Raw genomic sequence first — 25,088 nt, forward strand, 5'->3', positions numbered from 1 at the left:
AAGGTTAAAATGGCCACTACTAGGCAACTTAAAGCCCTGCCCTTTTTTACATGCATGTGTGATGCATGTAAAAAGGGGCAGGGCTTCAGTCATGGAGTCACTGCCACCATATTGGCTTTTTTGACTCCCCATAGATGTACCTGACAACTATACAATTGAAACATCCACAGGAAAAAATAAGCAATCCAAAATTACAAAAAATGTAAATAATAACAACAACAACTAATAGATAAAAGTATACAACCAAGGTACAAAAATGAAAACAGAACAGTTAATTTTATAATAAACATAGGACAGGATGGTGATTGTGAACTAGCCTACAAATATCTTACAGAAATAAGAAGTAAAAACTACTGCTCTCTTATGAATTTAGTCTCATGATTTTTCTTGAATGGGTCTTCATTACCCCTTATAACTAAAAAATAAATCCAGCCAAACGTGAACCTCACACAAAAGCTTTTGTACTTGAAACAATTGTCAGCTTTTCTATGGGATATCCTTAATAATAACCTCCAAAAGGTGGAGATTTAGAAGAAAAGTGTTGTCAGTCTTTTTTAACCTGACAAGGATTGTGTTTCTAATAATTATTTGGAGGTATTGGTTGGCTAGTTGGTTTACTAGTAGCAGTTCTGTTGAATTTTCCCTATTAGCAGTCATGTAAACAAAACCTATGGGACATGGTGGTGCTGCAGGTTAAACCACTGAGCTGCTGAGCTTGCCGACTGGAAAGTCAGCGGTTCGAATCCGCATGACGGGGTGAGTTCCCATTGCTAGTCCCAGCTCCTGCCAACCTAGCAGTTCAAAAACATGCAAATGTGAGTAGATTAATAGGTACCGCTTCGGCGGGCAGGTAACGGCATTCCATTTAGTCATGCCTGTCACATGACCATGGAAGTGTCTATGGACAAACGCCGGCTCTATTTGACTTAATGTCAAAGGAAACCTTTACCTTTACTAAACAAAACCTGCTCTTTCTGGTGGTGTTAAATGATTCTATACAAAACAGGCACAGTGAAATTAATTTCCTTCCTGTCTAAAGAAGCTTCTCCTGCCAGCCTATGCCCTGCACAGTGCAATAATCAGCAGAGGGAATGAGCTGATTTTCTGTTTCCTGGGGGCAACTTACTGGCCATTGCTAGAAACCGAATACCTGATAACTGATGTCTGGAAGGTCTCCATTCCACATATGAACCACTGAATACATACATGGTATTCATACAGCACTAATTTTCTCACCCTCTGAAGATATTTAATGGACTAGTTTTAATATGAATGCTGGCTGCAGCATCCTTTTTCCTCCTCCTTATTCTTTCTTTTTTTTAAGGAGAAGTACTTTTAAGATTTAAGTTTTAAGATTTAAGTTCCTTACAGCCCTGTGGTTCTGATTCACCCCTCCAAAATTATTCCGCACTGCTTGGAAGAAATGTTACAATTCTTGTGCTATGACTACAGTTCCCCCACATATAAGATGTTTCAACAAATGACAACTGAGAAGTTCCAGCTCCCTAATTCTTTTCTGGAATTGCCAGTCAGAAGGCCAGTGATGGAAACTGACAGCTTCCAGTATTCACACTACAAATGTTCACAGTAAATTCAAAATATTTTTGAAATTATCTGTAAGCAGGTGTCATCTCTCAACACTTATAAAGGTGGCAGGCCATTTCAGCAGCATCAGCTTCACCAAGATATGGAAGATACAAGACATGCAGATGTTGTCGTTCAATACATTCTAAGGGCAAAGAAGTAGATTTTTCTGAAGTCTATTTTCTTTTACAACAGTAATTTTTAATCTCTTCTTATTTCAACACGTCAGAGTATATTATTAGGTACAGTATATTGTAGGATCTTTGCCTTCAAATTATGAAATATAGCAGTAGTCTAACCTACTCAAAATACCCTAAATAGGATATGGAAGGTAATATTAGGGGAACAATAAGATAAATATAATAGATTTGGCAGAGAAAGTGAAACTGACTATAGAAATGTGTGATAATATTTAGTATAAAAGTTCCCTTTGGCAGAGAACTGCTTTTGGCTTTTTTCGTTTGCAATTAAAAAAATGAAGCTATAGTTTTGAATTTTGTTTATTACGTTGAAATGGATTATAGAAATAATGTTTATTATAGTTAAAATCGGAATAAGAGACTGATGTATTTTTATGTATATCTTCACTGTAAAGAGTCAGAAGTCACTCTTTTTGTATCTTTTTCTATTTGTTTCTGCACTTTTTAGTTTTTTTTTCCTTTTTTTAGTTTCCTTTCAATCTTTTTCTATCTTTTCATGTTTTATCTTTATTCAGAATATATAATAAAGTTTCTTCAACAAAAATACCCTAAATAGGAATACAATTATAAAAAGTAAAATGAAGAGTTTGTAGGAAGTATATAAAACTTTGAGATAGCATTAATTTAGTGAGGTTAAATGTGGAATTCATCTGTTTATACTGTATGTTTATGGATGAAAGGGGATTATAAGTGCAGAAATGATTGAAAGTGTGCTGCCATGATAAGTCAAAATTAGTTATTCTGGACTGATCAATGAAACTTCAAAGTTCAGATTTCTACAGGTGAAATCAACTTTCATCACAGCTTTCATTACTGATTAGCTATATCTTTCTCAGCTCTGGTGTCTTCTCTCAGTCACCTCTTTGGGCCATCTAAATTCTTGATCTGCAGTGTTGGACTTTCCTAATCTTTTGTTAAAGGTTTACCAAGGGAAGATATAGACATAGATTAGATGATTATAAAACAGGTACAGATACAGATACAGATACAGTTAATACAGCTAGAAATGAAAATGCAGACTTACAAATTGTTGTTTTTGTTGTTTATTCGTTCAGTCGCTTCCGACTCTTCGTGACTTCATGGACCAGCCCATGCCAGAGCTTCCTGTAGGTCGTCAACACCCCCAGCTCCCCCAGGGACAAGTCCGTCACCTCTAGAATATCATCCATCCACCTTGCCCTTGGTCGGCCCCTCTTCCTTTTGCCCTCCACTCTCCCTAGCATCAGCATCTTCTCCAGGCTGTCCTGTCTTCTCATTATGTGGCCAAAGTATTTCAGTTTGGCCTTTAATATCATTCCCTCAAGTGAGAAGTCTGGCTTTATTTCCTGGAGGATGGACTGGTTTGATCTTCTGGCAGTCCAAGGCACTCTCAGAATTTTCCTCCAACACCACAGTTCAAAAGCATCGATCTTCCTTCTCTCAGCCTTCCTTATGGTCCAGCTCTCGCAGCCATATGTTACTACGGGGAACACCATTGCTTTAACGATGCGGACCTTTGTTGTCAGTGTGAGACTTACAAATACGGATACTTTATGTAAAGATTATGTAAAAGTAACTCACAATGTTAGTTCAGTAGCTGTATTATCCTTGCATTATTAAAAGGTTTGGTCATTTGTGCCTGTCTGGAAAATAAGAAACTGGAAAACTTAATTCTTTTGAAACCCGTGTTTCTTCTGGAATGAAATGGCCACAAAGGAAGAAGTCAAAGTCATATTTCTGCCTAACAGGGATATGCATAAACAGGCCAAAAACACTTGCATTTCCTATATTCAGCCTTTCTCTATTATGCCTTTATCTAACTTTTTTTTCCTAGATCCAACTAACCTATAGTTAAAGCAACTAGAAACTCCCTTGTTTATGGATGGTAGGAAATCTAGGTTGGGAATCCATAGCCTGTGGCTTTATGAAACACCTCTAGCTTCTTTCTACAGCCCCCCTAGTTTGCACCATCTGTGATCAGGAGCAAATCACCAATTTTCAGTTCCATGATTTCTTGCTTACCTGTTTTTAAAAACAAGCATCAGAACAGATGCTTTAAGCCTCTGGTGGATGTTAACCTCTCAAGCTGTTCTGAATTGTGTTCCAAATCTCAGCTCTGCCTCCTCCAGTTATGCCATTACATCATCAAATACACCAGCAGTCCTCAGGTCTCTCCTGAAAATACTATTAAAAAAACCAAAACTGTATCCCTGCCTTACATCTACACAAAAGTAGTCTACATTGAGTGACAATAGTCCTCAAATATTTCAGATATCATTTTTATTGCTTTTTTAAACACACACAAACATGTTTTGTTCTTGAGCCTTATACCCTTGCTAAATGTTGCATTCCCCTATCTTCAGCAGGTCTTTTTCACAAGAATGGCAGCTCTTTTGGCTACAGCACTGGAGATTCCAAGTCTGTTTTCCCTCTGTATAGTATTCTAGATCTAAAAATAGGCTGTATGTTTTGTCAAAGTTTGATTCTGCAAACCTTTTAACCAGAGCTATGGTTTGTTGTTTATTCATTTAGTCGCTTCCAATTCTTTGTAATTTCATGGACCAGCCCACGCCAGAGCTTCCTGTCGGTTGTCAACACCCCCAGCTCCCCCAGGGACGAGTCCGTCACCTCTAGAATATCATCCATCCACCTTGCCCTTGGTCGGCCCCTCTTCCTTTTGCCTTCCACTCTCCCTAGCATCAGCATCTTCTCCAGGGTGTCCTGTCTTCTCATTATGTGGCCAAAGTATTTCAGTTTTGCCTTTAATATCGTTCCCTCAAGTGAGCAGTCTGGCTTTATTTCCTGGAGGATGGACTGGTTTGATCTTCTTGCAGTCCAAGGCACTCTCAGAATTTTCCTCCAACACCACAGTTCAAAAGCATCAATCTTCCTTCTCTCAGCCTTCCTTATGGTCCAGCTCTCGCAGCCATATGTTACTATGGGGAACACCATTGCTTTAACTATGTGGACCTTTGTTGTCAGTGTGATGTCTCTGCTCTTAACTATTTTATCGAGATTTGTCATTGCTCTTCTCCCAAGGATTAAGCGTCTTCTGATTTCCTGACTGCAGTCAGCATCTGCAGTAATCTTCGCACCTAGAAATACAAAGTCTAGAGCTATGGTAGAGGTTAATATTAAAAAGAAGGGTTACTGTTAAAAAAAGAAAATCAGATGTGGTGTCACTGTTCAGTATTGTTCACCAAGTACAAATTATAGTCAGATCTTCAGATCTTTCCTGAAGATACCAAGAGAGTGGCAGGATAGTCTATGAGCTGTCTTGGTATTTTTAAGGACTGCAGAAGGGAACTATCTCTGATGTATTTAACTCAAGAGAAGATTAATCTATTTTCTAGCTATCTCATGGGACGGTGTGTGAGGGCAATTAAAATGAAGGGAACTGCAAAATGATTGGATACAGAATCTATAAAGCAAAAGTGCCCAAGGGCAAAATGAACATATTCAGAGAGTATGTCTAACCAAAGAAAAATTATGGAAGATTTGAAACTGAGAACAATTATACATTTACAATACTGTAATTTATCTTTCATGATAAAAATTTAGTGATCATAATTAGAGACTCTTAGCTTCTATTTTCATTCAGTTCCAGTATACCATAAAATCAGAAAATGGCACCTGTAGTCAAGTACTGCTCAATTGTTACAAGTTATTTCTGATTAGGGCAAATTACACTTCTGGGACTTCAGAAATTAGAACTGTTGCTATGGGCTGAGAATTCCCATGGTTTGTTCCCTGCTCCTAAATCAGTTTCTTTAAAGTCCTGTTTGTATTTGCAGAGAACTATAATTCCCCTCAGGAAGTATGAATACAGTACATGCAAAAGTGCACAGTTCTTGTTTACCTTTACAAGTTGGCAGAAGACATTTCAGTTCACATAGTTTTGCTCACTTCTGCAGCACTATGAAAATTATAAAATTTTACCTGAAGAAAATTGAGGGTGGGTGGGAATGGATTCCACCCTAAACAGATGTTCATGGCTTCCAACAGGAAAAAAAAAATGAACATGTAAAACAAATAGATAATTAAAATAATTCCTGAAGTTAAAGAAACTTAAGTTTAATAAGATACTTTAACAAATTAAAAGGTACATAGAACCAAAGAATTGGAAGGACCCATATAGGCCTTTGAGTCCAAACCACTGATTAATCCAAATTAAAGCATCCCTGACAGACAGCTGTCTAGCCTCAGCTTATAAGAGAATCAACCACTTCTCTGATTAATTGATTCCATTCTCAAACAGTTCTTATTGTTAGGAAGATTCTCCTATATTCAGTTGGAATTAGTTTTTCTGTAATTTAAACCCAACATTCCATGTCTGGTGCTCTGGAATAATGGAGAACAGGTGTGACATCCTTTCAGGTATTTGAAAAATGCTATCACATCATCTTTCAAAATTCTTGTTTCAAGGCTGAAAATGCCCAGCTTTTTCAAAAGTTATTCACTGGACTTAGTTACAGGCCCTTAATCATCCTTTCTGTCCTTCTCTGAATCTTTTCCAGTTCATCAAAATTCTTCTTGAAGTATGATACTCAGAATGAGGCACAATACTCAAGTTGGGGTTGAAGAGAGAAAATGAAACCAGTCATGAGTAGTGAGTATGATTTTCAATATAACTGCATCCTCTTGTCATACCATTCAGCCTGCCACTAACTAGCTAGTTAATCAACATGTTATAAAGTATTTTGTCAAATGTTTTGCTAACAGACGTTAGACATGCTAAGTCTTAGAGATCTTGGCAGAAGGCTCTCAGACATGACTCACCCAGGTTAGTCTCTTCACTGGAAATAAGGATGAAGCCATACACACAGAGAATATTTGCCCACTGGAGTACAAACAAATCAAAGTGTTATATAGATCTGTGCTCCAGGATTTTAATTCTCTATTTTTTTTCTCCCACCTTTCCAAGTCAACAGATTCTTTGCTTTCTCATCATGGCTTTGGGAGACACCTTATCCGTGTTGATACACAAGTTCTTTCTAGCTTGAGAGTTGCTAGATTCTACCTCATCAACTTCATTCCTTATAAGTGATGGATATAGTCAACCCTAGCAAGTAATCAACTTCCTTGGTTCTTCTTTTTGTCTTCTTACAGGGTGAAGCTGCCTACCCTTTGATCTTCAGGAGCTGTTAGCCCACTAGGTAGACCAGACCAGAAAATCAATTCCACAGGAAAATCAGAACTATACTTTACTGAGATGGATTATAATAACATAAACTTGAAAGTACTTTATCTCCCCTCCTGCTTATACCTCAGTAAATTGGAGAGGAGCCTGCCTGAGTTTGCTTCCAAATATTATCTTGCTTTTCAGGTCTTAAATAATGTTTCAACCCTCTTTGCTTATGTAACAGTTCTTCCATGTTTCTGTCAAGGTCATTTCCCTTACTCATTGCAGGACTTTTCTATTATATATCATGGTCTCTTTTTCTTTCCTGAAAACTTAGAGCTGTTTGTTTGTTTGTTTGATTTTCTTCTATAAGGACCAAAAGCTGTTTCTCAGTTCTAACAGTGCAAAATATTGCCTATAAATCTTAATTTTGGCTGTCACTTTTGTCTACTTGACTTGTTGACTGGATTCTTTCCTATATATTCTTCCACTGTCTGTTCATGTTGTAGTAATTCCTTTGTTTGATCTGATAAATCTCCACCTTTTCTTGAAAGCTGAAATATGGCCATGCACTTCCTCAGTCCTCAGTCAAAAACTTTTTTTCTTCAAAGACTTCAACAAACTTCATTGCAAATATTGTATATACCAGACCATTCTCAGAGACAAATGTAAATAGGGTACAATCACTTCAGATCATGATTGCAGACTTCTGTCCATTCATCTTCACTGTTATTTCTTTTTTTTTTTTTAATTGCTTCTTGTTCCCATCTCAGGTATCTTTAACTTAAAAGGAAAATTTGTTAAGGACTCCCCTGTCTAACTGCCATGGAAGACTCCTGTTATCTCCCTCTGTTCATCTGCTTAGTTAACTTGTCCTTGGCTGCCTTATCTTCCTTCTACAGTCTCTGCTTCCTCATCATGAAGCAGTCACTCAATTATCAAAAATAGCCAGTCAGCAAGTCTAAGTATATACTCCTTGCAATCAGCAGGTGTTCAGATTACTGTTTCACTGCCTATGAATTTTTCACTTTTCTTTGAATCTGTTATGAAATGATACATTTAAAAGCTTCTGATTAATCACAGCCTTTTTTCTAAGTGTCCTATCTTAGAGCGAAGTACCACGCTGAGACAGTATCTTGGTCTCTAGTGTTTATTGTCCTATTCTAGTAGACAGAAAATCCTGCCAAACTGAAAGATTGTGGGAAACCCACACAGATAAACCCAAACCTCAAGAGGGGTCTGCTCTGAGCTTCTTTGAAGGAAAGTTCAAAGCCTCTAAACTACGCATGTGCTTTTCCCCCTGGATAGGGGCCCCCTCCTGCTCACCATCAGTACTCATGACACTGAATTTGTTAAACACTTTATAAGCAAAGCATAGACGCAAGAAAATAATGTAAGAAAGCCCTAAATGGCTTTAGGAAACATAAAAAAATTGCTGCCCTTTTAAAAAAGTATATATTGAATTTATCTGCTTTGCATCTCCTGACCTTACTAGCATGCAAGAACACACTAGCAAGCTAAAATCTATATTTTTTAGAACATTGCAATACAGGCTTCACCTCGGAAAATGTGTGTGTGTGTTTGTGTGTAAATATGTACACAAAAATGCAACTATTAAGGGAAAATATATAAGTAATTAGTAAGTTATTATAAGTAATTATTACTTATTACAAGTAATATAAGTATTATATTTTATAATTTTATATATTATAAACTATATAATTATATCAGGAAAATATAATTTGTTTTATTTTATGAATTTCTATCCCATTTTTTCTACCAACAAATAACACTCAAGGTAATTAATTAATAAGAAAAATACAAACAATTTAATTAAACTTAATTAAAAGTTAATTAAGACTCCAACAGTAAGACATCTCCTCCCTCATCTCAGCAACCCCAAAACTTCTTATACCCCAAAGACCCATGTACATTAAAAAAAAAAATCCTTGCCAGAGGAAGGGTAACATAAAAGGAGCTAGAATAACATTCCTTGTGAATGAGCAACAAAATGAACAAGCAGCCACTAACTGTGCCTTCTCTCTTGTTCCAAAGCTATAGGCAAACAAAGAGAGAAAAAAGCCAAGATCATACCATGAATACTTAGATATGTACATACAGAAATGACATATTTTAGCAGAAAAATGATTTATTTTATAATACTCACAATCTAGTATGAAAAAGGGTCAAAATACCAAAGAAAACAAAAAAACTCAGCAAAGCTGAATTTGGCACAGTTCCAGAAGCTTTTCTGGTATGTGGGAGGCGGCCTTCTATGGAATGGTCTCCCCAGGGAAATGCATTTGACCCATCACTCTCCTAGTATTTTGAAAAACGGTAAAATATATCTTTTGCCCCAAGCTTTTAATCATTAATTGATATTTATGTTATATTTTAATCTGAGCACTTTTATTTAAATGTTTGTCGCGTCGCGCGACCAGTCCTTCGCCCTTCGGTCTATGGGATTCCCTGGGGGGGAATGAGCCAACGATTCCCTCGCAAGGGTGAGGTCGAAAAAACAACGGTAGGTACAGGATTCTTTTGTGGTGAGAGACGCTACATCTCAGGAGGATGCTGGTGCTGCCTCCCTCATGCCACGCCCCCACCTCCTTTTATTCAGCAGTTCTATCAGGGCGGGGGAGTGAGTACAAAGAGAATAGGGAAATACAAGTCATGCCCTTATAAGGGAATATACAGCATTCTGAGGCTACGTGAGAGACGTGCAATCTAGCTGTGCAGTAATGGAGTCAGGTTCGTCACATTTCTACCTTTTTTATTTAATTTAGTCCTCCCCCCAGAGGGTCTGAGTCGGGGAGCCAGGGACTCTTCAGTCCAAGGAGACCCATCCCAGCTTCCTCTTCCGGGGGGTAGTGTGACTGGGGGTCCTTGTCCATTTCCGATTCACTATCAGAGGACCATCCCAAGAGTGGTGTTTTCTCCATACCTACAGCAGTGACCAGGTGTTGAACAGCAATCTTTGTCTCGGATACCTCTGAGTCCAATGTATGAAGTCTCTGCTTTAAGAAGCGGAGAACGCGACCCAGCACACAGGGGCCTATGGTGCATACGAGAATCAGTAAAAGGAGGGGCCCCAACAGAGTGGACAGCAGTGTGGTTAGCCACGGAGAAATGCTAAACATATTTTGATACCATGACATGGATTGTTGGCGCTCCGATTCCCTTGTTTTTAAACGGGAATCTAGCTCTTTCATAGAGTCCAATACTACTCCTGAGTTGTCGGCATAAAAACAGCAGTCTTCCTTTAGAGCAACACACAGTCCCCCTTGTTTGAGGAACAGAAGGTCGAGACCCCTACGATTTTGCAAAACCACTTCGGATAGAGAGGTAAGGGAATCTTGTAGCGCCACAATAGATTGTTCGATAGCGCGAAGGTCAGCGTCAATGGTAGCACTAAGGTGACGCAGGTTCTGATCATTGACAACAAGGGCTGACACACCGGTGGCGGCTCCGGCCGCACCTAAGCCCAGTAGGACTGATAAAGTTACAGCAGTCACTACTTCGCGCTTAGCCTTGAGGGGGTAATGAGGGGGCTCTAGGAGGGAGATGAGTTCGTCAGGGGAATAGATGGAGATTTTGGGGAGTAGGAGCACCTGAATACAAAAGGCGTTAGTTCGTAACAAGGTATCGCCATATACACATGCGGTGAGGCCAGAAGAACATGCCCAAACAGAGTTGTTCCCAGGGATGAAGTATTGCCCTGTCAATCGGGCAGAGATATTACCAGAGGCAGTGTAGAGTACACCGTAGCCACCATGGCCGGTGTAACCGTTGATGTTCAAGCGATTTTTTGGAAGATAGAGGGCACAGTGATCATGAGAAGAATTAAGGCAATATTGAGTATAGTTAGCAGGAACACGGCCAAGGCAGCAGCCCTGCCCTATTATAGAGGTGATAGTCAACGTGGTGTTTTGCCAGCGGCAGGAGGAGGCTGAGGTAGAGTTTCGGATAGGGTCAGGAGAACCGACTGCTTCATAGAATGGTGGAGAGGAAGACAAGCAAAGCCAACATTGAGATGTGTTAGAAGCGGTGTGAACGAGGGAAAAGGAGGAGTTAAGAAGAGAGACGAGGGGGTTTATTTGTTTGTTGAGGGGTTTAAGAAAGGTGGAGTGAATGTCGTCGGCATTGGGCCCAACAGGTGGGGACTGAGGGAGAGTGACCTGTCGTTGAATGTAGAATATGTTGCCATGATGAAACCCGGGCCATCTGGCATACATACGACCTCCCCATTTTACACCTGAGTCCCAGGCATTCCCCTGAGCTTTCCCTGCAGCAGTGAATTGTACAATAACCGGATTACATCTATTCCAACCCCCCTGTCCTGCCGCACCCTTTCTGGTTGCGGTGCACCTAATGTCCTCTCTCAACCGAGTGAGAGTGATGTAATCAGTCTTATATGGAGGGGTCCAGTCGATGTGGCCGGTGGAAATGCAGGACCAAGACTTGCAAAAATAATCTGCTAAGCCTCCGCAGTCGTGCACGTGATCAGGGCGGGTGTCATGTCCTGGGCACACATACAGGGGATACCTTTTAACGATGGAGTGGCTGGGCGATGGGGTGCCGTCCAGCCTCCTATAGGCTGTCACTCCTAGAAGCATTTCTGCAAAGTCAAAATACAGGTTAGGGAAACAAGATGCAATTGGGCTATAACAGGAGGAGGTATTCAGGACCTGACCCAAGGCATCGCGGATTGTCCAGGTGATACTGTAAGGGCGATGCGATTCCTGGGCGTCGGATGCCAGCAGGCGTCGTCCCTGCCAACGGGCGGGCTCAGGAAGGGAGAGTTGAAACAAGGTGAGCGTAAGGCGAGATGAGGTGGCGAACCCCTTAATTAACTTTGTTATTTCACAGTGGTATTGTCCTAGATCGGTCAACTGTACGTTGGTGACAGCAAGGGTAGTTTGGCGGAAGTGATAAGTGATGGAGTAGGAATCGCCATCTTGGAGAAGGGTGTTGTTGCGGAACCAGCGCCAGAAGGTGCCTTTGCTTTTGATGGGAGAGCGTTGAAGACATTCCATGGCGTTGGATGCTGAGCTGCGGCCGATGATGGCAGGGTAGCGTAAACGATGGGTTCGAATGAGAGAGGTTGTTTTAGGGTTCGTTGTGAGGGGAGCAGAGATGGAAGAGAGATAACAGAGAAGGAGGATCAAGGAGGTGCTTGTCAGGAGGCTGCCCATGATATGGCCGGATACAGCGAGCAGGAACCCAGAGCACTCGATCAGGAAGTTGCACAGCAGCGTAGCCTTTTCCCCAGGTGACGAGTTGCGCAGGGCCTTTCCACTCAGGGCTGGGCAGTTGCCTAAAATAAACAAGGGGACGGGAAGAGGGAACTACTGGCTTAGAGAAGTGTCGAGATGCGGCCGTAGCAGAGGGGGTACCGGTAAGATTAAGGAAATTTAAGGTAAACAAGGTGAGATTAAGGAGATTTTGTAACATCGGGAGGTTCGGGGGGCCTAAGGCCTTTTTCCCCGTTTGCCGATCAAGGGCATTCTTTAGAGTCTGGTTAGCCCTTTCCACAATAGCCTGACCTTGGCTGTTGAATGGTATACCGAATCTGTGGGTAATGGACCACTTACGGCAAAACTCAGCAAAGGGAGTGCTGACGTAAGCAGGGCCATTGTCAGTTTTCAAAGTTTTGGGACATCCCGATGTGACGAAAGTGCGAATACAATGATTGATTACGTTTTTCGTGGCTTCTCCTCTTTGCAAAGTTGCCAGGATGAATCCCGAATAAGTATCCACAGATACATGGATGTACTTCCAAGGTGCAAAGGAGGGATAATGAGTGACATCCATCTGCCATGTGTCACAAGCTTGGACACCCCTGGGATTAACACCCTCAGGGATGCACTTTGCCTGCAAACTGCAGGTTGGACATTGTTGAAGAATGGCGGTAGCTTCTTGATATGTAATGCCAAATTGGCGCACCAAGGCCTTTCTATTTTGGTGGAAATAAGCATGGCTGTCCCCTGCTAAAAGCTGCGGAGGAAGAGGGGAAGAGGCCATAATTTTGCAAGCCTCATCTGCCATGTGGTTGCCTTCGGACAGGAAACCGGGTAGCTGTTGGTGGCTTCTAATATGCGCTACAAACAAAGGGGATGTTCTGTCCTTCAGGAAAGTTTGAAGCTGCAAAAAAAGCGTCATGAAAGAGGGGGGGGTAACAGGGGAAATATATGCATCAAACATGGCCACAGCCATTTGAGTGACATACATACTATCTAATATAACATTCAAAGGCTGTTCTGGGAAAAGAGACAAGGCTAACAGAAAAGCGGCTAACTCAGCCTGTTGGGCGGATGCTTGTGGGGCTGTTAGGCGTTTTTGCCATTTGCGATTATTTTGCCATATGCAAGCCCCTATGGTTTTGGAGCCGTCTGTAAAAACAGTGAGGGCTTCCTTGAGTGGCTGCTGAACGAACGGCGAGGTTAGTGTGAAGGGTACTGTTCGCAACAGTTGCAATCGAGGATCAGGGGGAAGATGGCATGACACCTGGCCACACCAGTCCTCCAAGGCATCCTGCAATGCAGTGGAGTTTTGTAGGAGGGGTTCCCATTGAGTAACCTTAAGGGGAATGTACAGGGTGGAAACATCCAGTCCCATTAGGGCTCTAATCCTCTTCCGGCCTTTCTCAACAAGAGAGGCCATTTGTGCTGCTCTGGTGATGATGGATGTCTTAGGTGTGTGTGGCAAGTGTAGCCATTCTAAAATATGTAGATGTTTTTTATCAGACGTTTGGACAATGATGGCAGTCAGTAATTGATGTGTTGAAAGAATGGCAAGAGAGGGTGGTTTGTCAGTGAGCGCACGGTCCACCCATTGGGTCGTAAGGGCGGCATTAACCTGTTGTAGGGCATGCAATTGTTGTTCTGTAAGGTACACCTTGTCAGCTGGATTTGTCAAACCCACTAACGCTTGGAATAAAGGTGATAACATGGGTATAGTTAAAGCGAGGTATGCGCGGGCCCAGTTAATGACCCCCAGACATTGTTGTAATTGGACCAAAGTGGTCGGCTGGGGAAGCGTGAGCATAGGTAGAAGTGGGGCAGCCGTGGAGGCTAAAACTTTGTGGCCTAGATATTGCATTGGGTAACGAGACTGGACCTTTTCTGGTGCAACGTGTAACCCTGCCGTTGCTAGGGTGGCTAAAAGAGTAGGAAAAGTTTTTTGAACTGTCCCTTTCGGGCCCTCAGCAGCGACTAAAATGTCATCCATATAATGATACACAAGAAAATGCGGAAATTGGGATCTATAGGGTTGCAATGCTTTATCAACAAAAAATTGGCACATTGTGGGTGAGTTCAACATGCCTTGTGGGAGGACCTTCCACTGGTACCGAGCAGTAGGCTTTGAATTGTTGAGCTCCGGTACCGTAAATGCAAAAATAATTCTGTCCTTTTGTGCCAAAGGTATGGAAAAAAAACAATCCTTGAGGTCTATTACAATGAGGTCGTGCCCTTCCGGAATCAAGTTGGGGTTGGGAAGTCCACACTGCAGAGGTCCCATGGGCTGAAGGATGGTGTTGATAGCCCTAAGATCCTGTAGGAGGCGCCATTTGCCAGACTTCTTTTTGATGACAAATACCGGAGTATTGTATGGGCTGGTGGAGGTTTCGATATGGCCTTCAATTAACTGCTGCTGGACCAGGATATGTAAGGCGTCCAGTTTCTCTTTGGTGAGTGGCCATTGATCAACCCATACCGGCACAGAGGTTTTGAGAGAGAGAGAGAGAGACCCTAAAGGGTCCTGCAAAGCCATTAGGGAAGTTGAATAAAAGCGTGGAACTGTGAAAGCAAGTCACGGCCCCATAGGTTGCAGTGCAAAGGCAGGATATAAGGTTTTAGATAAGCTGTAATATTAGAATGAGCAGTCGCAGCAGAAAGCCAATGAGAGCTGACCTTAGCGGCCTGTGCTCCGCCTACTCCTTGCACCGAGGAGGCTTCGGCGAGAGGCCAGGAGGAGGGCCATTCAGCGGAACGAATGACAGAGACGTCGGCGCCGGTGTCAATCAAGCCTTCGAAAGAGCGACCATTTAGTGTGACAAGGAGGGTGGGTTTAGAGGTTTGGACTGGTTGCTGCAAGGCAAACAATGATGGCGTATCAGGAGAAGGGAGAAGTATGAGCGTGGCGACAACTGTTCCTTTATCTAAGGAAAAGCACCTATCTCCCACTCCTGCCAGAGCAATTCGTGTCAGATCTGACGAGTCATACAAGTAGGGAGCAGCAACCATTCCCTCAAGCGTGAGCGAGGAGTTGGGAATGAGCAAAGCAGGGGTAAGAGGAGGAAGGGGTTTATTCAGCGTGACAACGAGAGGAAGGGAAAGGACAGCCCCCGGATCGTCATACAAAAGATCCTCTGCCAACTCCACAGGGAAGCTGGTGATGGGTAATTCAGCCTTTGGGGCGGGGTTAGCTGACAACCCCCGATCTAGTTTCCCGAAGGCTGGTGAAGGGAGGAGTTGTTGCGACATTGCGAGGCCCAATGGTAGCCTTTGCGGCACCGGGGACAAGGAGTTTTAGGTTTGGAAGGGGGGGGCGGCCCCCTTTGAGTGGAAGGGGGCGCACCACCTCCCCCGGGTGCACGGCATTGATTCTTAAAGTGGCCCGGCTTCCCACAATTGAAGCAATTTCCATGACGAGTGACTGCGAGGGCTTCCGGGGAATGGAGCTGAGGGGAGGGGTTAGTAGAAGGCAGCGAGGTGGTAATGGCGGCAGCGAGAGCGCTCACTTTGTGAGAGGTGGTACCAACGATTCTGCAAAGTTGCAGGAAGTCTGCAAGTTTTACACCCGGTTGATTGACTGCGGGTTGCAGAATGGTCTGGCAGTCATGATTAGCGTTAGAGAAAGCAAGTTTCATTAGCAGCTCTTGTTTAGCCGTGGCATTATCAATTTGTCGGTCTAAAGCAATCTGAAGGCGACTTATGAAGGAAGCGTATGGTTCATTTGGTTCTTGCATAATTTTCAGAAACGTTTGGGTGGATTGAGAGTCGGAATCATCCACTCTTTTAAGAGCATTCATGGCGCACATGTGAATGATAGCAAAACTACAACGGGGGGAGTTCTGTTGCTGGACTAAGGTTGCGAACTGTCCCTTTCCTAATAATTGATCTGCGGTCACCCCTGCGGGAAGACCTCTTCTAATTTCTACTTCCACCCCTTTGTCGTATTCAGATTGCCACACAACGTATTGCGCCGGGGTCATAAGCATAGAAAAAAGCATTTTCCAATCATACAATAACATAACAGTGTTAGCAGTAACTAAAGAGTCTAAAACTCCCCTAGTAAAAGGAGAGTGCAAGCCGTAGGTGGTTACAGCATCTTTGATTTGTTTCAAAACCTTAAGTTCAATATTGTTATACAAATTTCCTCCCGCCGCCCCTAGGCCAATGGTCATGGGAAAGGCAGAGGGACTCTCCATTTCCAATGAGAGGGGGGAGGAGAGGAGTTCAGTGATGGCGCCTCCGAGGGGGTGGTGTTGAGGGGAGTCGGGCGTTGGAGCTGAAGGGGGAGGAGGAACGGCTGGGTATGGAGGGGGTGGTGGTGAGACAGCATCGAGATGGGCGGCAAGAGGGGGTGGGATTTTTGGGTCGGGAGGAGAAGGGCAAGTCTCCGGGGAAGACGGGGGAGGGTAAAGAGTGTTGATGGCCGCCATGACAGCCTTCCAGGCAGTCAGAATAGGCATGGGTGCTCGTGGGGTATCATGAAAATATTTTCCTATCCTTTCCCAAGTGGATGCTTTGAGCGACCCCTCTGAAGGATAGACAGGGCAGTGTCTCTCCATGTACAGTAGGAGTTGAGTCACCGATTTTTTTGAAATGGGAAAGATGGTCGTACCGTTAGCCTTTTGACAAGAGTTAGCCTTCTTCACTAAATCATAAAGTTCGTCCCTATGAACTGACGAAACTTTGGAGAGTGGGGAGCCCATTACTTACGATTGCAGAGCCTTTTCCAGGTGCGTAGTAACGAGAGTGAAGGCAGTGCACCTCTAGACAGAGATCACACCGTGAGACCGAAGGGATCCCGGACGAGCCCCCAGTTGTCGCGTCGCGCGACCAGTCCTTCGCCCTTCGGTCTATGGGATTCCCTGGGGGGGAATGAGCCAACGATTCCCTCGCAAGGGTGAGGTCGAAAAAACAATGGTAGGTACAGGATTCTTTTGTGGTGAGAGACGCTACATCTCAGGAGGATGCTGGTGCTGCCTCCCTCGTGCCACGCCCCCACCTCCTTTTATTCAGCAGTTCTATCAGGGCGGGGGAGTGAGTACAAAGAGAATAGGGAAATACAAGTCATGCCCTTATAAGGGAATATACAGCATTCTGAGGCTACGTGAGAGACGTGCAATCTAGCTGTGCAGTAATGGAGTCAGGTTCGTCACAAATGTTGTGATCTTTCTTAAATACTTATATAAGTAAAAGATGCTATACATCAGATGGATAGATAGATAGATAGATAGATAGATAGATAGATAGATAGATTCCCTAAAAGATCCTCCATTGGAGAGTTACACAAGCCCTTTTGTTGTTAGCTTCCCTGTATAGTTATTATACATATGGAAGCAGGAATGGATCAATTCCAGCTTGCTGTATACCCTTTATCTCACCCTGCCAGATGCCCAGTTCAGCACCTACATATTTATGTGACCGCTATTCCTGTATTTACATCTGGGCTAAGATATCATAGCAGTGCACCCCCCCCCCCCCAAAGACCACCTTAAATTTATTTAATTACATAATCATCCATTTACATTATTTTAAAATTATTAATCTTATTCAACGTTCCCCAGCCTTCTCCATATGTATGGACTTTGACTTCTTGAACTCTCAGCAGTCATGATGGAGAATTTTAGAGCTGAAGTTCACCTATCTGGAGGATGCTCAGCTTGGAGAAGGCTGGTCTAATATACAGTTGTTGTTGTTTTTTAAGGTAGTAAGCAAGTCTCCAAATGATCCTGCAAATAAAATTATTTTACTTAGATAAGAACTTTTTGCCTCTTTCCATTTAGAGACCTGTTGGATGTTGACTCTTCCTCCTTTAAGTCCAGTGCCCTGTTCCATGCATCTGAGGATACTGCTGTGTATATGGAAGAGCTCATATTCATGGCCTTATTCCCTGTGGGGAAAGGACTCATCAGCGTAGAACAGTGACCTCTCTGTATTCTTATCTTATCTTATCATTTATTTTATTTATTTATTATTTTATTTCCAAATAAAGCTGTGCCAGACAGTGAATGGAGATTTGTTATAACTGAATGCACAACATGAAAATATTTCAATAAGTAAAATGTGAAGATAGTATAAGCTACTTTTGAGTGCTTTTGTACAGATATAGATTCTTAGACATGAAATAGAAGATAATAGTAAATCTGCAGAATAGTGAAATACAAGATTAACATAGAACAAGATTAAATTAGAAGAAAAAATGAGTTTGCAACTATTCCTGTTTCTTCTTTTATTGTAAAGCAGTAGGGATAAAGTTTTGCATTGTAAAGTCAAACATTAGGTATACATTTGCAATTTATTCAGAGTGAAATGTGAGTCTAATCCAAAATCAACAGTACTCTCCTTTCATTAAATTTATTAGATTAACCTGAACATAGTCTTTCCTATACCAAGGTAACTTCTCTCAATTTGATCTCTATCCATGTCCTCTGACATCAATTAAAGGTTTAGGAATTGCCATTTTAAAGGAAATTGAATATCCTGAGAAATGTTTGGAACCTACATTCAAAGGCATTAAATAGCTGAGCCATGCAACAAGGAAATTTTAAATGTTCATATTGATTGCTCCAACTTTGTACAATGTTTTGCTACTACATATTAATATATCCAAGTCAGTAAATAACAATAATGTGAGAGGAAATGTGTTCTTCATAATAGAGGTCATTTGAATACGATTGTCCTGTTATACAAGCCTCTGGTCTTAAAAGCAGAATCAATAACCTGTGTTAAAATGTACATCAGCTAGGCTTCTACAACATGGAGCTCCCCATATACAATATTTTGGACAACCATTCCTATTAGCTCCAGTCAGTGTGCCTAATGATTGGGGTGGGAGGCAGGATAGGAGTTGTAATCCAAAATCATAGAGGGCTTCAGGTTGGCAAAGTCTGATATACAGTAGAAGACTCTGTAGTAACCTTCATGGAATCTTGTCTTCTACTGTCCCCATCCTTGAGTCTTTCCTATACTCTTAATTTCCCTGGTCTCTTTATTCCTTGGGGAGATAACGAAGGCATGATCAAAGATAGCAATGAGTATTACAGTACAGTAGAATTTTTTTTTTCCCTTTTGGTAGAAGCCCTACACATTTACACTGCACATGACAACCTTTTAGTCATGCAAGCATCTATTTTCTCTAGGCTGCTCATCCAATTCTGTAATCTAGCTGGTGGCTTTGGTCCTATTTCTTACCCATCAGAGATTAGAAGGCTCTCGGTCACTGAAACAGTGGAAGTATTAGCAACAAAACAGTAGGCATGCATAGCTGCAGTCCTATTATCTGAATTCTGCAAATGCAGACAACTCACTTGTGAGAACAAGTTGGGAGAGCTCTTTATATTGATCATCAGCCCTGCCATCAGCAAATGGCAAGGTTTATCATGTGAGAGAGTTCTAGCAAGACCAGATGTATAATTGGATGACTGAGTAAACATTTTAGTTTAAATTCAGCCATGAATGCATTTAAACTAAATGTAAATCCAGACCGTTTAAATCCAGACTATGAGTTCTAGTCCCACCTTGGGCACAAAGCCAGCTGGGTGACCTTCAGCCAGTCACTTTCTTCAGCCTTAGGAAGGAGGCAGTGACAAACCACTTCTGAAAAACCTGCCAAGAAAACTTCAGGGACTTGTCCAGGCAGTCTCTGAAAATCGGACATGATTGAACAGATTAAAAAAAAACTTAATTTATTTTCTCTTATTCTTGAAGCAGTTGTAGGATCTACATTCATGGTCTTGATTTGGGACAGTGAACAACATTTGTGGAAGAAAAAAAAACAGCAGAGTCTAAGAATATGAACAAAGAAGGACAAGAATGAGAGAACCATTGCATGGATCCTCTGCTTCTTGTCTTGTAACATGGCATGCTTGGGGATTATAGCTGGAAAAGATATAAAACTCCAGGAAACAGTTTATCTCTCTTTTTCTCCTCTTTCACAAGAAACAAACATAATTTTGCAGATCAGTAATTTGAAACTAATTACTTTTACTACTAATGGCCCAACAGTCTCTAAATGGACAGATCTACTTTATAATTAAGTAGAAAGATAGTGTGAAAACATGGATCCAGACTTCCAGACTGTCTCTGGACCCAGATCAAGCACAGTAATATTTAGAACCATTCAACAACACAGCATTCAATCTAGAATAGTTTGTGATTTGAGCACTGTCTCCATAATGGCAGAGGATGTGTATTGATCATGGTGACAAAGCCACATGAGGATAACATTTCAGATGTGGACAAGAACACACTTTTCATTTATAAAGTAATTTTAGAAGCATCACCATATACATAATCAAGCAAAAATTCCAGGCATTCTGAGATGTAGCAAGCTTAGAACAGCTGCCATGATAAAAGTTAGGAGAAGATAGCAATTAATGCCAGCTATAAGTGTGCCTTAGGCCAAGGATGTACAAACTTTCTTGAATCAAAGCTGTAATTGGATTTGTGGAATATATTTAGGGTTGCCAAAAAGAAAGGAGAAATGTTTAGACTTAGAAAGTAAAATATTAACTCAATCAACAATTAATTTCCCTTTTAAAAGCAAAAGGAAAAAGAAAAGTATGAATAGAATCCACTCCTGAATTCCAGAGTATTTTTCTGTTGCTACTTTTACCCTGTGGAATACCATTCCCTCCACCCCCAAATGGCCCTGATTCTCCTGTCCTTTAGAAAAACTTTAAAAACTTGGCTTTTCAAACGGGACTTGATTGATTTAAAGGGGATTGGAATTGTCTTGTTAATACAGTTCCCCAGTGAGCTAGTATGTCTATAGTTGTGTATTCCTATGTTGTTTTAAACTTTTGAGTCTTTTCATTGGTTACCCTTACTTTATTAATTTATTTGCCAAATTTATATAGCCACCAATCTCATGGAAAGTGACTCTGGGCGGTGTACAATAATCAAATAAAAGCAATGCATATATACAAACAAGCTTTAAAATATACAAATCCACATTAAGAATTAATTAAAACAGAAATATATACAAACCATCATCATCAACAACAACAACATTTAAAATCCTTAAAAAACAAAACCCAAACAACTCCACACCCATATTGAACAGGAATTTATTTCCCCTTTGCAATTTGTGTGTGCATGGTGTGTCTGTTATCGCGAATTCACTCTCGCTTAAAAAGTATTCCTTTCCTACGTCTTAAAAAAATATTCCCTGAGTTTGAAATCAATTCCACTAAAGTTATTGCAGCTAGCAAGAGCATTTCTACAGCACTCATGTGTTTGATGTATCAGTACGAAAAAATACTACCAGCTGTTGTTGTCGGAGTGCCCAGTGGAGTCTGGCTGGCTGGCTGAGTTATTTGCTCCTTAAAATGAGAACGTCAGCTGTTGGATGCTCTGGCTTCAAGAATCAGAGGAGAGAAAGACCCAGAGGACAGGAAGAAAGAAGTGTGACTGGGAGTAGAAACTTAGGCCCATGATTGCCAGAGCTCCTATGTTTAGCAAGCTCTGCTCCTGTATCCTAGCACCCAGCTGGCAATCAAACAGAGCCAGGCAATTAATTGATACAAGAAACAAAACAGAAAGCACCTACAGCTCCTTTTTTGTTGGGCAGAAAGCACCTACAGCTCCTCTTGTTTCTCAACTTTTCTCCTCGACTTAAAATGCAGCTGAGATGATCCTGGCTATTTTGACTTTCGTGGTCTTTTGAGATGCTATGATTGTGGGCATGCTTTGTGAATCTATAGAATTCACAAAGAACTTATAGCCACTTGGCACTTGCTCATCTTATCTGATATCTACACAGAGAATGATTAGCCAGCTAGTGCTTGCTTGCTAGCCAGTAACAGTTATAAACAGTTATACTATATCTATATCTATGTCTATGTCTATGTCTATATATATAGTAACAGTTTCACTGTATCCCTTCCTTTGTCTGGCATTTTCTTACTGATGGATAGAATGCTGGTGTCTGCTGAGATCTGGATTCAAAGGACAACATGTGCTTCAGATCATGATGGGAACAGACATAGTACCATAAAGCACCTTCATTTTTCTGGGTTCATGTGGCTGTTCTCCTTAGTTGATGGCAATCTAAGAAAAAGAAGTGTTTGGTTTAAAATGTTCCCACTCCCTAATGAATGCAAAAGATACAGGGGTATTTTAAGTTTTATCACAAAATCACAAGTTACAGCATTAGGTATCATGCCCTCCAACTGGAGTTTACCACCTTCTAGAATTGCTGAGACATGGTACTGTTATTAAATGGAAAATCACCGTGTCGCAGTGGTTAGAGTTTACTGTTCTGAAACAGCAAGAAAGAAAGTAACAGTAGTTGTGATAGTAAGCAAAGCATGGAGGTAACAATGTGTGGAAATATCTGAAGTCCATATACGGCTAATCGGACCCATCGTTCGACATCTCCACAAATCTCCCCCTTGATTAGGGGAGAAGAATTGCTGGCTTGAAAGACAAACCAGGTAGAGTGAGGAGGCAACTCCAAGAAACAAATGCAACCCAGTTCAGCCCAATCTAATGTAAATTCTTGCCTTATACTCAGACATAAACATGTGAAGAGCCTATAATTAACAATTAAAAATGAGGTTGTCATTTTTGTTCTGAAAAACAAAAAATTTATTTAAACAAATTTTAATTTTTTTTAAAAAAAATAAAAAAAGCAAATAAATGCTTTTCAAAATTGCTGTGCCTCACCCAGAAGAACAACAATTATTAAGTGAGAAAATGGACTATTTTAGTATTGCTATTAAAGTAGCTTACAAAGTAAAAATACTGCAGGAACAAGGAAGCAAGATGTATCAGCTCATATCTATCCATACTTACTTGAAATAAGACCCACCATGTTCGCTGAGGCTTACTGGTTAATCAGTAGGCTTTAAGCCTGCAATCTGAAGTCATGGAGCTATTTCAGTTGTGGAACACAAACATCATCAGATGTGCCAGAAACATGTTTGAGAGAACATTCAGTAAAGGATTTTTAAAGCCTTGTATAGAATTTTTAAGCTGCACTATATTTCTATAATCTTTTGTTCCAATCCTTTCACCTTCAGAATTAGTTATCTTCCTGATTCTCTCAGAAACAACCCAGTATAGATGGGAACAGACTGAGATAACAAGAAAGGTTGATTACCTGGATTATTCTGGATGCAAGAAGCTATTTTATGTTGTCTCAAAGGGATAGTCATACATTTAGCAGCCAAAGGTTCATCCTCGTATTCAAGAGGAATTCACTCACCAACCTTTATATAAGGGAAACTCTGTAGTGTTATGACATCTACTCCCCAAATAAAATTAATGGTTGCATTTGGACAAAAAATTAAATACACAACTTGCTTGTAATAATGAAATTTTAATCTATCTATCTATCTATCTGTGGGACGCGGTGGCGCTGCGGGTTAAACCACTGAGCTGTCGATCGGAAGGTCGGCGGTTCGAAACCGCGCGGCGGGGTGAGCTCCCGTTGCTCGTCCCAGCTCCTGCACACCAAGCAGTTCGAAAACATGCAAATGTGAGTAGATTAATTGGTACCGCTTCGGCGGGAAGGTAACGGCGTTCCGTGAGTCATGCTGGCCACATGACCCGGAAGTGTCCTATGGACAACGCCGGCTCCAAGGCTTTGAAACGGAGATGAGCACCGCCCCCTAGAGTCGGACACGACTGGACTTTACGTCAAGGGAAACCTTTACCTTTACCTTTTATCTATCTATCTATCTATCTATCTATCTATCTATCTATCTATCCATCCATCCATCCATCCATCCATCTTATAAAATGAAACCCTTTCATTAGAAATAAGCAATCAAATAATCAATAAACAAGCAATAAATTAATAATTTGATTATTTTTTGAAAATATCAAACCATATTTTCCATAGGAAAGATAAGCTTGCTTAATTTTGTATAATTCCCAAAAATCTGGGTTTTATTTTTGAGAAAGACTCTTTCACTTCTCTGTCCACATTTGTTTTATGGCTTGCCTAGGCAGAATCAGAATGAATTCTGACACAATCCAGCTCTGGATGCACATGTGATCAGACTAGCATATCAAAACTGGAGTCCCCAGACCAGGCTTTCTTTTCAACTTTGCTTGGATAAGTCATCAGCCTGCTTGTCCAGGCAGAGTTGGAGCAAGTTCTGACAAGGTTCCAATTTAGCCAGATGGATTCTGCATGCAAAGCAGAATTATTGTTAGAATTCATTCGGGGTTTACTATCTTGCTTTGCTTATACAAGGCAGCACAGACTTAGTGTGCAAGCCATGTGGGTTGGGTATTGACTGTGCAAGCCTATGCTGAATTCTCAGAAATGTCCTGCCTCCAAGTGGCTTGCTCCATACCTTCAGTAGAGAATTGGAATAATTCTGCCACAGGCATAAGCATACCACCAGCTATGGTTTTTGAATTTTACATTTCCCCTGAACCAACACAACTATAATTGCTTTTATAGTCCTTCTGAAGTCTATTCCCTGGCTGAACTTTATTTATAATTCCAGTAAATATCTATTGAGTTACCTCTCTAATTTGTACAGCAGGTAGTGCTGATTGGCACATATAGAGTGTTCATTATAGGGAATCTAACCTAGAGTGATTTGTTTTGAGAAGAGGTTTCAAAAGTTGTAAGGCAACAAGCGCAGGGCAGCTTCAAGGTTTAAGGCACTAATTTTGCCCCTTCCCCTCCCAAATATCTGTTTAAAAAGAACAGACTTTGTTCTCACTTATTCAGGGGAAGGGGCTACTAAATGGATGCTGCATGTACCCCTGACTGTTATTTTTCAAAAGCATCACCATTCCAGAGCCTAGGCACTGGGAAACAACATTTTCTCTGCAGCATCCAAACTTCACCTTTTCAGAGCCAAGCATCTTTACATGAACAGAATCAGCATCTCTACTAACAAGGAGGTCTCTGGATGCCCTTTCAAGAAGAAAGGCTAGTGGAGGGTTCCCATCCTGTTTTTTTTGAGGGGGGTGGACTTTGAGTCAGTCTTCACTCCTTGCAAC

The sequence above is a fragment of the Candoia aspera genome, chromosome 2 (genome assembly GCF_035149785.1).
Source record: "Candoia aspera isolate rCanAsp1 chromosome 2, rCanAsp1.hap2, whole genome shotgun sequence".
NCBI classification, from domain to species: Eukaryota; Metazoa; Chordata; class Lepidosauria; order Squamata; family Boidae; genus Candoia; species Candoia aspera.